Consider the following 8,607-nt stretch of genomic DNA (forward strand, 5'->3'; position numbering starts at 1 on the left):
TGTTGCCGCTATAACAACAAATACTAAAAAGAACGGAACCCTCGGTGGGCGAGTCCGACTCTCGCTTGTCCGGTTTTTACACGATTATTCACTAAAAAGGGGCTAAAGGTTACTTGTCTTAGATTTGTAGAAACCGTTTGTTTATAAAAAGGGTTACAAAGTTAAATATTTTGCAGTCAATCAGTATGGAAATGGAATCCTAGATCCTTTAAAAGCGGCGAGAGTTGTATGCGTCGCCAATAAAAATTTAAGTCTTATAGCATACTTTGCCACAGCAACCTCCTTACGTTTTTGTTTTGCACATTATCGACCATTTAAAAACATACCTTTGTTTATGGATGGTATAGAAAGGATGCCAATTTCTTATGGCAGAATTGTTGCAAAAGTAACCGCTTTCAGATTTAAATAATAGTTCCTAATCTCTCCGGTGGCGCTAGTTAGGCTCTGACACATGAGTATAACATGAACCATAGGCAACAAATAACCCGACCAAATTATTAATTATTTATTATTATTAGGTTGTTTTTGGTAGTATTTCGGTGTATGCTGGTGGCGCCGCCTAATTACTGTTTTTGATGGACACTTTTCATACATAGAGATTTGGCTCCTTTATGTAGTCTCCATGCTTTAGTTTTTAAATGGTCGATAATTTGCAGGCAGAGCCACAGGCGTCTATAGTCTTGGTGTGTGGGACCGTTTTTTATCAGATTGTCCGTATGTTTCTTTGCAACTGACATTGCAAAAAGTAATAGCTATGGTAGCTACTTAAATGACACGCCAAGGCGTGTGCGTGACATTTTTAGATACGACAAATGGCGATCAAAAGATACTCAAAGCTTTTTTTCCCTGCCAACCTGTTTATAGAGCTAACAAACCCCTCAATCATCTTAAGTAAGATTCGCAACAAATCGTTAATAAAAAAACGTTATGAGATAATCTATAAATTATATATACAGATGTCAATCACAATGAAAAAATCAACGATGATCAACTCTGGTCAACGTGGGACTCGAACCCACATCCTTGGATTGCCGGTCCAATGCGTTACCAATTGCGCCAGCTGACCATCCGTCAATCAACGCGAATTTAATCATTGCAACTGTGACGACGTCACTAGCGACATCTGTATATCTGTTATGAGATAAATCTAAAACATCACTGCAAGGAAAAGCTTACAAGCTAGTTTGAGACTGCACTTTGTACTGCGCCATGAGGTTTGCATTTACAATAAGCCTTCGGAATTGAAGGCTTTGAGAAAGGCTTAACTAATTAATGTTTAGACCAATGGTGGATGTTTTACAAATACAAATACAATTTTTTTATTGTTTGAATGTGTGGTTATAAATGGTGGTAGGGTTAGTATTTGGTTACATCACAATCAGCCTGAATTTGGCGTACAATACTCTTTGACTCTCAATGTGCATGTCATTAAAACCTATAAAATTAAAATAAAAGTATAAAAATGTCAGACTAAAAAATAAGTATTAGTAATAATAATAGAGAATAATAATAACAGGTCAATGTCATGCATACAGAAAAGTGGCAACACAAAATTTTCATAACAATTATATGTCAAGCTAATACAGTACCTAAAAAGTAATAATAATAATAAAATATTATAACATACCGAGTAGAACATTTTTTGTAAACACCACTTAAATAATTTGGTTTTAAAACCTTGACAATCCAAGGATTTTAAGTCATTTGGCAAATGGTTGAAGATTTTGACAGACATGAAAAGAATAGATTTTTCAAAACGAGCAGAATTATGACATGGGTAACTGATATTGAGTCCATGGAATTTAGAAGTTGACCTAGGGTTAGATTTCATGATGTTGTACTGACTAATATGAGTTTTCACAAAGAGAGTTTCGTAAATGTACAATGTGGTAAATGTAGATAGATAGATAGAATAATATTTATTGGCACACCTCAGTAAAAGATACAATTGATTAACGATTGGTTGTATTTTGGGCTAAAGACAAATACATATGAGAGCCGCTAATAATCTTATATTATTGACACTGCGACAAGGTATTACGTAATGAACCGCTGCATTCCGTGGCAGCTTTCGCTACGCTGCCACGAAGTGCTGGAATAATCATCCGCCACCAATCCGACAGAGCAGTACTATAGGTTCCTTTAAATCAAGACTCAAAGCGTACCTAATGGACCAACAAAGTTTTGCTGCCTGAAGCTAAATATTTAAAAAAATCCGGATCCCGTCATCGTCATTATTACCTATTCTGTTCTGTTCTTTAGTTATTCACCAGTTAAGTTATATATATATATATATATATATATATATGTGTGTGTGTGTATATATATATATATATATATATATATATATATATATATATATATATATATATATATATATATATATAAAAATTCGATGTATATATTTATATTAGTAGTACTCTATGTTATAATGTCACGTCGTCCGCAACGTGTCCCGTCCCGAACTATGCTGTCCCGCACACTCCGCTGGCTCCACAGAAAACCAGCGCCGTTGACCACGCTAGTCGTGCCAGCTGCATTGCTGAGTGGAGACCATTTCGGCTTCACATCTCTATTTCTACTGTTTCGTTTATCTTTGTCTTGTATTTGCTATATATGTGTTGTATTGATGTGTTGTCTGAATAAATGATTTCTATTTATGCTAAATAAATCAAATTCCTTGAAAAAAACCGTACATCGGGTAAAGAAGGGGCTTTTTTTAAGTAGGTAGGTAGGTATATATCAAAGACAAGGAAATCATCATACAATCGGGTTACGATTTTATCACTTTTAATTTTAAGTGAATGTTCAATCTTACATCCTTCACATATATATAGAATCCTTTGAACAAACTTGATTAAATGTAGTTGAAAACCACACAAATTTTCTTAATAGACTTCCAAGGCCTCATAACTATTACTATAATACCATTATACCTAATTACCAATAAGATCGTCAAAAATATAACCATCATAATAATCATAAAAGGTTTTGCATTTAATGCAGCAAAATTGGATGCGCTTATTACTATTCTATGCACTACTGTAGTATGAAACCCATCAATTCTATTAGAACGGAGAGTGAATTAACCCATTCATGTCTAAAGTGGCGCAAAATGGAATTGACTAATATAAAATTATATTATGCAAGAATGCTAAAGGGCAGCGCTTCTAACATATTGAATATGTATTAGAAAACCTTTCAAGGTAAGCACTCAAACTATTTATAACAGTAATGTGCATTGGGGGTAATTTTGAAAATGGCAAATATTAACACCAGAAACATTTCTTGCTTTATCAACACTTAAGGCTTTATCACATTGACGCGGAAGCGTTCCGGAGCGGTGCGGTAGCAAGGCGGTGATGTCACATTGGGCGCGGTCGGCGGATTGTAACTTGAAAGCGTTTTGATTGCGGACCCGCGTTGGAACCGCGTTGTAAGTTACCTACGGCTACCGCGGGTAGGCCGGCGCAGGCAGCATTATCGCTCCGCCTCCGATCCGCGCCAATGTGACGGGCTAGTGACCGCGACCGCTCCGCGTCGGTTCCGCATTCGGTCGAAGTATCGGGAGCGGATGCCGCGCTTCGGCACTGTGACGTAGCTCATCGTTCTGTGCATTCCCATCAGTTGCGCGGTACCGCGCGCAATCCGCGTCGGTTCCGCTACCGCGTCAATGTGACGGAGCTTTTACGCTTCAGCAATTCTTGGGTACCAAGGCAGTTTAGATATTTGTCATTTTCAAAATTTACCCTCTGTCGAAATTGCCCCAATGCACCTTACTAGTAAACTCACATCTTATTCAACCAGACCGTACTTATTTACGTACGACGTAATCAATCAATCATTACTATTATTAGTATCATGACGTAAACGTATGACGAAATAACTACGAAATATTATTGTGTAAAAGGAAAATACTAGACACTTGAGTAGGGACGTCGCATGAAAACACAATATTCTTTTTTTATTTTGGAGCCACATATTTTGTTCATTCAAGAGTATTTAAAGGGCCGATGTTTATTTTGTTCTCGATTTTTTTTTCGTTAGTCGGATAAAATTTCACTAGACTTATGGAAAACTATTTTTTTTATGTAATTCGACATTAAGAGACCTTATACATCTCTAAGTAATTGTAATACGTTAGTTTAAATTACGAGTTGCAGTTAGTTGTATTTTATAATTGTTGATGTATTATTATTATTTTGCTTGTACATAAATTCAATGTTGAGGTGTAAAAGTGCCCTTGTGGCCTATTTGCTGAATATATGTGGAATTAAAGTTGAAGTGAAATTGCGATCACTGACGAAAAAAATTGACAAAAAAATTGGCTCAAAAAGACTTGAAGATTTTTTACGTTCATATCCATGGAATTAAACGAAAATACTTCTATTATATTAAGGATGACTCACGTTAGACCGGGCCGTGTCCGGGCCGGAGCTTCCGGCGATTTGCTTTTTATGGAAAGCATCACGTGATCACCTGTCATGTCATAGAAAAGTAAGCGCCGGAAGCTCCGGCCCGGACACGGCCCGGTCTAAACTTTAAGTGTAGGCAGTGAAGCCGAAATATCGATACACGAGTGATATACGAACGTGAGAGTTGGTACGCGATTGAATTAATACAAATGCTTCTGCAGAGCCGTGCGAGTGAACTGTTAAACAGTGCCTAGGGACAGTTAGATTACAAAGCTTATATAAAGTAGGTAGGGATCTAGGGAATTTTATTATAGTATGTTTGGGATCGTCGACGATTCGCACAGTGCGCCATTAAGTCGATTTTATCCGGCATTATAAAGAGTTGCCGGGTGGATATCATAGTTTTTATTATACTTAAAAATACTTTATCTTTTACGATTTTTAGGGTTCTGTACCTCAAAAGGAAAAAACGGAACCCTTATAGGATCACTCTTGCGTCTGTCTGTCTGTCTGTCTGACTGTCTGTCTGTCTGTCTGTCTGTCTGTCCGTCTGTCACAGCCTATTTTCTCCTAAACTACTGGACCAATTAAGTTGAAATTTGGTACACATATGTAAGTTTGTAACCCAAAGATGGACATGTAACGTAAACATATTAATTTTAAACACGGGGGCCACTTTTGGGGGGTAAAGGAGAAAATTAAAAAATAAAGTATATCAAACTATATCGTGTTACATATCAAATGAAAGAGCTCATTGTCAGAATTACAAATATATTTTTTTTATAATTTTAAGATAAATAGTTTAGAAGTTATTCAAGAAAAAAGGCAAAAAATTACCATTCCCCCCCTTTATCTCCGAAACTGCTGGGTCTAAAATTTCGAAAAAAATACACAAAATAGATCTTTACCTATAGATTACCGAAAAACCTATTAGAAATGTGTAGTCAAGCGTGAGTCGGACTTAATTACTTAGTTTTTGATCCGACCCCTACGGGTTTTTAAAGACATTTCACATAAAAAATACATTGTTTACATTGTGTAATGTACGGAACCCTTGGAACGCGAGTCCGACTCGCACTTGGGCGGTTTTTTTTAACATACTACTGAATTAATAAATATTTCTTCAAACTGCTGATTGTTGATATTGGATTAGGTGTTTTATAGCGACTGCCTGTTGGTACCAAGTTACAATCTTTGTTTTATTTTCTATATTTCCAGCTCTCTTTATAAAATATGGTTTTTGCGACGTCAAGTTTTCCTTTATCAAAGGCAAACTTTGCGGGTATCGCGGGTCCTGCATAGAAGTTTCACACTCGTTTTTGTTGCACGGTTAAAGCCTTTAGTACCTATTCAACCTGTAATAAAGAGAAAACTTTGTGGGACTTACTCAGGTACTTCAGAATTCCCAGTAACTACACTAAGTACCTAAATAAACAGTAACGTGCCCTGCGACCTAGAATCTGAAAATAAATGTACTGAAATAAAAAAATCCACGTGACACGGTTTTCATCTTGTTTTTTACGAGTTGTTTTCATCTTGTTGTAGGTATCAGGGGTTCCCAATCGTTTTTAACATGAGCTTGACACTTATTCGCGAGCGACTGCGTAAACTAACTTACAATGCATCTCCACGTACATTGGTGCAAGCGAGATGCACTGCGTTTAAGTTGACGCAATCACTAGTGTTTAAGGCCGCGTAAAACTCATGGTTCTATAAAAAAACAACAGGCGTATTCTAACGTACACTGACATCAGAATGATATCTTAATAAAAAACCGGCCAAGTGCGAGTCGGACTCGCGCACGAAGGGTTCCGTACCATTACGCAAAAAACTGCTATAAAATCACGTTTGTTGTATGGGAGCCCCACTTAAATATTAATTTTATTCTGTTTTTAGTATTTGTTGTTATAGCGGCAACAGAAATACATCATCTGTGAAAATGTCAACTGTCTAGCTATCACGGTTCATGAGATACAGCCTGGTGACAGACAGACGGACAGACGAACAGCGGAGTCTTAGTAATAGGGTCCCGTTTTTACCCTTTGGGTACGGAACCCTAAAAAGCTACCCAAATTACTAACTCCACGCAGACGAAGTAGCAGGTAAAAGCTAGTTGTTGACAAACGTAACGAATCAGAGGAAAATATCTAAACAGGAAGTACCTACTTAACGCTAAAGACGTGGCACTCAACGCCAAATTTTCCTAAAGAAAAACGCCCTTACTGCACACAAGCGGTGTTAACATTATATGTATACAGTATCCGCCATTATTAACAATGAAATAAGGTACAAAAGAGTAGACATACTTTCGACACCGAGCGTCACGAGAATTTGTTTTTCTATATGAAGGTGTAAATTATATTCCAGTTGAGCTGCCAACATCACTTTATTTGCGCGTGAGAAAATAATTTTATCGGTTACACCTTGCCTTTTGTGACCTCTCTTTGCAATAAATGATTTTCAGCTCGGATTTTCGCAGAAAATTTAATTTCGCAACGCCAGAATTAACAACAAATTCCCAGTAAATCTATACTTAATTGGCAGTAATCAAATTCCAAGAATATTACTTTTACTTGACCTAGTTGGATTGTAATTGGAAATTACGAGTACAACGGTAACATTACTGAAAATTTTAACGACCTAGGGGCCGTTTCTCAAAAACTTGTAGCTTGTAATACAAGTGGAAGTCCCTTTTTAACAAAAGCGGTCAAAAAGTGACATTCGCTTGTATTACAAGTTACAAGCTTTTGAGAAACGGAACCGGAATCCCCGCACAAAACGGACATGTCGAAAACATAGTACGAAATTCAATTTAGTTTATAGGTGTGCACACCTATATAATTTAGTATTTCTAAAAATAATGAATGTGGCTTTCCATCTGACAAGGCTCCTTATGTTTCATATGCAATAAGGACCTTTTTATCAGATTTTCGGAGTAATAAAGGACATTATTGCACTTAAAGAATATTTTTTTTAAATAATAAATAAATATTATAGGACAATCTTACACAGATTGACTAAGGACACTTAAGACACTATATTAAGGACACTTTTGTGTTATAAAGCCACCTACTAGTAATCTAAGCTTTTCACTAATGATATTCTAACAATAATTACATTATGATTTTCAATAATTATGTCAAACAAAGGGACCCCACTAAGTATAAACAAATACAAATACCGACTTTCTTTCTCGTTAAGTCCATGTAACATAATTTTCAAGTTTAAATTAAAGTCACGGAACAAACTGATTGAGTTCATTCAATGGTTTGACATAATCATAATTAATAATAATTATAATTATGTCAAGCCCGTTTTACGAAGTTTCCATGAACGCTCTTGACAGTATTTCTGTGACAATCAGCCATGTTTCGAACTTAGTCGATTCATGGCTTGGGAAGTTTCACAATTTACAACGCGTGTTTATTAAATGAGAAAAAGTTCTATGTGTAAAGGTTGCATTCGGATAACGACTGTTACAGCGTTGCTGTTAGATGTCACTGTCGATTTCCTCACACAGGAAACTGACAGTAACATCCCCGCGTCAACGCTGCGCAGACTGCTGCATCCAAATCCGAATATTACCTTAAACGAGACAATGTTCCACATATGAATTGAGAAATGTTTTAAGCGTCGCGAAATGGTATTCGACCTTTTTTGTTTGATATCAAAAAGTTTGGAGTGTGATAATTCTTCAAGCGTTTCAGTTTTAATAAAATATCAAATGTTCACGGAATAAGTCGAATAGCATTTTAATTTAAAAAAAACTCCATTTTATCGCCAATAAATAAGTACTTATTTTGCGAGATTTAAAAAAAATCGGTAATTCTTGACGGGAAATGAGTTCTGTCAGAATTTCGTTACAATTGTCGTGTTTCTTGTGACAATTGTCATGTGAGTATTATATTCTTTGATTGTCATTAGCTTCGCAAAATAAGTATTTATTTATTGGCGATATAATGGAGTTTAATTTATTAAAATGTTAGTGGCAAACTATTACACCGCCCGTCCGATGGTATGATTTTTCAACGTATTTTTGGGCCATCTTGTATCGATGAGTCACCTATGCTCTCGATACATCATAAAAACAGTAGTTTTTTCCCAAAATAACTTGTTTGTTTGCGCATTAAAGTTGGTCCAGTTGGTCCGGTCCCGGTGTTCCGAAATCAATAGAATCTGTGTAAACACACAT

General features: G+C 36.2%; 1 non-coding gene across 1 annotated transcript; it reads right to left on the bottom strand.

Annotated features, from left to right (window-relative positions):
• Positions 1-994: 994 nt before the first annotated feature.
• On the bottom strand, positions 995-1,066 carry Trnaa-ggc (transfer RNA alanine (anticodon GGC)). The gene has a single exon. It is a non-coding gene; the product is annotated as a tRNA-Ala (tRNA).
• Between the last annotated feature and the right edge of the window lie 7,541 nt (positions 1,067-8,607).

The sequence above is a fragment of the Cydia strobilella genome, chromosome 11 (assembly GCF_947568885.1).
Source record: "Cydia strobilella chromosome 11, ilCydStro3.1, whole genome shotgun sequence".
NCBI classification, from domain to species: Eukaryota; Metazoa; Arthropoda; class Insecta; order Lepidoptera; family Tortricidae; genus Cydia; species Cydia strobilella.